The sequence below is a fragment of the Balaenoptera acutorostrata genome, chromosome 8 (assembly GCF_949987535.1).
Source record: "Balaenoptera acutorostrata chromosome 8, mBalAcu1.1, whole genome shotgun sequence".
NCBI lineage: Eukaryota > Metazoa > Chordata > Mammalia > Artiodactyla > Balaenopteridae > Balaenoptera > Balaenoptera acutorostrata.
The window spans coordinates 91,791,254-91,797,930 of NC_080071.1; positions in this window are offsets into that span (position 1 = coordinate 91,791,254).

The following is a 6,677-nucleotide window of genomic DNA, read 5'->3' on the forward strand; positions in this document are numbered from 1 at the left end:
CAGAAGAGAAGGAAGTATTTGGGTCAAATGAATTCATTCCTGCCACAAACAGCTGGGCGCCAGCTCTGGGGGGGCCCTGAGCCTGGAACCAGGGGCAAGGCAGGGTGTGCTGGTCCCGGGGTCAGACGACCCCATCCTGCCTGGGTGCCTCTGGAGGGCTATATTTCCCTGATGCCTTCTCCCAGCAACCTGACTGCATGCCCCAGGAGGTGGGAGGGTCTGGGCAGGGGACTTTTTCCTGGTCCTCCCAAATTTTTCACACGACTCTAGTTGCGGAATTTCCCGCCTCAGCAATGATGGAGTAGCCTCTTTGAGATAAGATTTTCAGAGTCTCCGAGCACTGGGGTAGGGGGAACCAGATGCTGAGAAAGGTAGAAATTTGCCGGCCACGAATCTGTCTGCAGACACAGTGTGCAGAAACCTGGCTTTCTTTATGGTCTCATAACTCACCTTAATTTTAGTGAGACACGCTCTGTCAGCTCCGTGGTTCCCCCGTGCCCTGCGGGGTCCTGGGGTCTTCTGTTGGCGGGGACACCTGTGTCAGTTCCAGTGGGGACACCCTCCCACCATCCCTCCAGCGCCAGCCTCTCTGGGCTGCACCCACACCGCCCTGGGGACAGGGTTCTTCCCCCACACAATCATTTCGTCCGGGGTGCAACCACCTCCCCGGGTGCCACTGCATAATTGTCCTGTCATTTTGGAGACTCAGAACCTCTCTCCCCTTTTGAATGATGTCCTCATCCCCGACCCGCAGACCGGGAACCAGAGGTCTGGGTGCTGACCCGCTGCTCTGCCCAGAGAACCTGTGTGACAGAGGGTCCAGCTCTGATGCAGGTGAAGGTGCTTTTCTCTAACGGGGATGGGCGTCTCCCCAGTTATCGTGAAACATCCACCTTCCTGCAGGTTGATAGGGGCACAAAATGGGAGGGACTTGTAAAGATCAGTTTTGTGGCAGGAATGCAAGAGACAAAATAGTTAATAACCAGCGTCTAACACCCCAAATGGGAGTTTTGTGCCTGCAGTCAGACAGTAGGTTTGAAAGCCAGACCCTGTCCAAAGAAGAGATTTTTGGGGTCCTTTAAAAAGCTCCCATGTGACTCTCCAGCCGCCATGGATCATGTTAGGGAACGCCCCAACTGGCGGGCAGAGGAGGAGATGGGGGAGGAACGGGGACGCAGAGGCCCCCTGCTCACAGCTGCGCACACGCCTTTCCTGCCCACCCTCGAGGGCAGGGGTTTGCAAAGATCCTGGAGAGGTCTGGGGAGCCCAGATATGCCAGGGAGGCAGCTGGAAACCCCTAGAAGAGCCACTCGTGCCAGTCTTCTCTGTCCCCTCCCCCTCCCGATGCTGCCCACCTAGGTCCCCAGCGTCCATCTCGCAGAGGAGCAGGAGTAGAAAGAAGGCACCTGAGAGAACGGGCATTTCACCCAAATCCTTCCTGTGACCACGGGAGACCAACGTCCCTGGCCTGGACTCAAGGTGAGAACCCCTCCCTCAATTTTCCAGCGGAAGAGGCCTCGCAGAGAAGTTCTGGTTAATCGCTATGAAATAAAACTGCATTAAGAATTCTGTGACCTGTGGCCCCAGAACCCTCAGTGACTGCCCCAGGGGAGGGCGTGTCACTCCCGGGCACAGAGGAAAGAGCCCCAGGTTCATGATGCTCCCACCACAGCCTGGAGCAGAGCCAACACAGCCCTCCACCTGCCTCTGGGTGGATAGGGGCTCGGGGCCCGTGTGCTTGTCTGTCAGCCTGTAACAAGCAACCCCCAACACGGTCGCCTACAACACACACTTATTATCTCACAGCTCCCGTGGGTCAGGAATCTGGGCACAGCCTAATGGGTCCTGTGCTCAGGGTCTCACAGGCTGCGGTCAAGGTGTCGGCAGGGCTGCATCCTTTCTGGAGCCCGAGGTCCACTGCAAGTTCATGTCATCTTGGTGGAACCCAGTCCTTTGCTGTTGTAGGACTGAAGTCCCGTTTTGCTACTGGCTGCCAGTCAGAGGGCACTTTCAGCTCTTACAGGCCCCCATAAAAGCGACAAGCCCCCAGGCCCTCTCACACACGGCAGCTTGCTTCCTCGAGGCCATCAGGATCTCCCTCTGACTTCCAGACCCACCATCACAGGCCTCACCTGATTAGGTCAGGCCCACCGGGCACAATCTCCCTTTCCTTAACTCAGAGTCAGCTGATGAGGGACCTTAGTTACATCTACAAAGACCTCTTCCCCTTTGGCATGTACTATGACCTAATCTCAAGAGTGGCATCTTTGTATCCAGGCCCTGGGCACCCTCAAAGGGAGGGGATTATCCAGCGTGTGGACACCTGGGGTAGGAATCTCGGGAGACATCTAGAATCCTGCCTGCCTCGGGACCTGAGCCAGAGCACACAGAGGGAGGGCACCCCTCCCCCCACCAGGTGACGCAGAGGGAAAGCACACCACTGGCAGGTGGCAAGAACCACCCCCGGGGCCTGGACTCAGGCCAGTCCCAAACAGCCGACCTCTTCTTACCTCGAAAGGCCCAGGGGCACCATGAGAGGCCAGGACTCAGATACTCAGGAGGGCCTGGGGGCTGATTGCTTCTGTGGTCTAAGGGTCACCCTGCACAGCTGTCATTTGGGTGGGTCTTTTCCCTGAAATCTGTGGGTTCCTCCTGCAGAGACCTTGGCAAGTCACTCCCCTCGTGACACCTGTTTCCTCACCTCTAAGGTGAGGGGGTTCCCTTCACCTCTGGCCTCTGTGATTTGGTCTCACGGCACAGAGAGCAAAGCCGGGGGCACTCATGCTTAAATCAGAGGAGGCTTTCCCGTGAGGTTGTGTGAGTCAGGCTCGGGGACAAATAAAGTCCCTGGTGGGGAGGATGGAGACTTAGAACACAGACCTTCTAACCCCACTGAGACCTGCACCCCAGAATTACCACTGCTTTGGTGGAAACTAATCAAAGACAGTACATAAGCAATTTGCTTACATGACCATAATTAATATTATTTTTATATGGCCGTACCAAGTTTTAACTTTCTCTCTTGGCATTTGTCAACTTTCCTGTATTGACATTAACAGGAAGAATTTCCACCGCACCAATGAATCAGGCCACAGATTCAGACACGTACACTCATGGGCATATTCCCCCTTCAAAAGAAATGCAAAATTACAGAATTTTGGAGCTGAAGGGGCCCCTGGGGACTATCTGGCCTGAGCACCCAGTGGCTGAAGAGCCCAGCAACAGCCCTGCTGACTCACGTCCCAGGCCTGCTCAAATATCCACGGTGGATTCCAGATGCTAGGATTTGAAAACCTGAGACGGTTCAAACATCAGCCTTTTGTAACTTCCCACCCGTTTGTCCTCCTGGGGTCACTTGGTGAACGCCTGACCCACTGCTGCATAAACATTTCTGAGATTTCTGAAGCTGTTATCAGGGCTTGTAACCAACACTGCCAGCTGCCCGCCCAGACCTCCTTGTGAAAGGACCCCCCCATGGCTCAGATGATCAACACAGCTTTCCAGTAGATATGCCCAGTGACCCACTCTAGGGATTTGGGGGGAAGAGGAGCCTCCCCTTCCTCCCTGAGACTTCCTTGCTGGGCTGTAGTTAAGGATCAATCTCATAGTGCGATAGATATCTGAGGTGCAGATCTTCCAGAATGTTCTTATCTCCTAAGGCCTTTGAGATAAGCAGGAATGACCTCCAGCCTTGCCCCGAAACTTTCACCCTCGCTTATCTCAATGGAAAATTCCAGCAGGGGTTTCTGAACACCAAGTGAAATTCCTCAGCTCAACAATCAGTTCGGTGCATGGCTGCCAGCCAGGCTGGGCAGAGCAGAGGGGAGGAGAGCAAACGAAGCAAAGTCCTGCCCCGGGGTGCCCAGGGCTGCAGGGATGGGACAAGGACCACACCGAGCAAGGGGGCTGCCCTGGTTCAGACACGGTCCAGAAGGGGCGGAGGGCGCAGGCAGAGGAGACACCGCGCTTGGCCGGAGGGAAGAGAGATGGGTATTTCCAGGGGGAAATACTGACACACAGATGGACAGACGGATGAGAAACTTATGCACTGGCCCAGAGAAGGAAGGGCTTTCCCAGCCCCAGAGGTAGAGTGAGCACAGCGCGAGCCCTGGAACCGCACACTAGGGGGCGCTAGGGGAGACCGCCAGCGAGTGCAGTCTGGGGTGGGTAGCCGGGGTTAAGGTTAGTGAGGGTGGAGAGGCCTTGTTCGATTCCATAAAGACTAGAAACATAGCAAACCAACGTAGGTACTCTTTACTGAGCACAGACTATGCACCAAGCGCTGTGCTAAGTCCTTAACTCGGAGCCTCTGATTTCACCCTCATCCTCACAGCAACCCCAGCCTGTGGGCCACTCCCCAGAGGGCCCTCTGCTGGCCTTCTTCCAGCCGTGCCTCCCTTGTGGGAGAGGAGTTCGTGGAACCAAGGGACATGACTGCTTAAAACCCGTGCCCCTGACTTCTAGATTCTGAGATGGCAGAATTCCCTAGTAGACCTAAGCCCACTTCCCTGCAGGCCTCGGGGCTGGGCCTGCCCCCCCAAAGCAAACCACGCCATCAGTGTGTGCACCCAGGCCAGGAGGCAGCTGCTGGTGGGCAGAGTGGTTGTAGACGCAGAAAGACTTGATACATGAAGAACTCAGTCTGCTCCCAGATCAGAGATGGACATCCTGAAGCTGACACTGCCCCTAACCCCACCTCATTCAGTTCAATGAGTTACCATTTCCTGAATATGCTTGATAAAACATGTAACAGTCTACCTGTACACCATAGCCTGGGGCTTAAGAACCTAGGCCTCATTTCTTGTCTCAGGGGGACGTTATGTTTTAACTTCCAAGTACACCACTTGTAAATAAATGTTTTGAGTGCAGCCGCCAATGGGGGGAACATTTATTAGTGTGAACACATTTCCCATCCCATCTTTCCCACTGTATACCTTAGAGCAACGGTCCCCAAACTTTTTGGCAACAGGGACTGGTTTCATGGAAGACAATTTTTCCATGGATGGCGGGGGTGTGTGTGGGGGATGGTTCAGGCGGTAATGTGAGCGATGGGGAGCAATGGAGAGCAATGGGGAGTGCTGGGGAGTGGTAGGGAGCAGTGGGGATTGGTGGGGAGCAGTGGGGAGCACTGGGGAGCAATGGGAAGTGGTGGGGAGCAGTGGGAAGTGGTGGGGAGAGATGGGGAGTGCTGGGGAGTGGTAGGGAGCAATGGGGAGTGGTGGGGAGTCATGGGGAGCAATGGGGAGAGGTGGGGAGTGCTGGGGAGCAATGGGAAGTGTTGGGGAGCAGTGGGGAGCAGTGGGAAGTGGTGGGGAGAGATGGGGAGCGCTGGGGAGTACTGGGGAGCAGTGCAGAGGGATGGGGAGCAGTGGGGAGTGGTGCGGAGGGATGGGGAGCGGCTGTAAATACAGATGAAGCTTCGCTCGCTCGCCCGCCCGCCGCTCACCTCCTGCTGTGTGGCTGGTTTCCAAGGCCATGGACCAGTACTGGTCTGCGGCCTGGGGGTTGGGGACCCCTCCCTTAGAGGGAATTCTGTCTTTGCCTTCTCTGCTTCCTCCCATCACCCTGCCTTCCATGGAGCATATTTCCAGGCCAGCCTGACTCCAGGCCTTACGGGGCTGACTTGGGAAAGTGGATAGTGAGGCATGGGACTGGCGAGGAAGGAAAGGGGTAGGGACCCCCCCGCCACCGCAGGGCAAAGTGAGCCAATATATCTTTTCCATACTTTGATTTTCAGCCTGTCTTCAAGTTTAATGGACATCTCTTATAAACAGTATACAGAGTTGAATATTAACTTTGTGATCCTGTCTGCCTTCCAGTTTAGCGTCTGGTCTGTCTACCTTTAATATAATTATTGACAGGGTTCTGCTTAAGTCTGCCATCTTGCTGTTTGTTTTCTGTTTGTTCCCTCTGTTCTTTGTTCCTCTGTCCTTCTCCTTTTGATTTAATCAAGTACTTTTAGTATTCTATCTTCTTTACTGGTTTTTTAAGTACATTAGATTGTATTTTTCAGTTGTATGGTTTCCATTTGGTTCTTTTCTAGAATCTCTAAATCTCTCCTGAAATTCGCCACTTCTTCGCTCGCTATATGCATCCTTCCCTACAGATTCTTTACCATGTTCACCATAGTATTTTAGACTCCTTATCTACTAATTCCAACATCTGGTTAGTTTGTGGGTCTTTTCCTACTGATTGGTTGTTTTGTGTTTTTCTTGACCGTGGGTCACATTTTCCTGATTCTCCATATGTCTGGGAATTGTTATAGTGTATCAGATATTGTGAGTGATATGTTGCTGAGATTCTGGATTCTTTTCCTTTGAAAAGTGTTGAGCTGATTCTAGAAGCCAGTTAAATTACTGTGGATCATCTTGAACTTGTGGAAACTTTGCTTTACACCTTGTTGGGGAGCTTGGTTTGCCTTTAATCCTAGGGTGAATCTTATTCCTGGCACATGGTCTTTGTTCCTAAGCTGAGGCCCTTCTGGGGTTTCAGTGGAAAGTCTGAGGGGTCCACCAGGCCCCTCTACTCTGCAGAACTTAAACTCCAAACTCACTCTCCCGTGCAGCAAGGGGGCAGCAGCTGAAATCTCTGCTCAGCTCTTTAAACCTTACAGGCATTGCTTTCCTCTGGGTTTCTTGAAGCCTCACCTGTGTATGAGCTCTTGAAGGGTCAGTTAA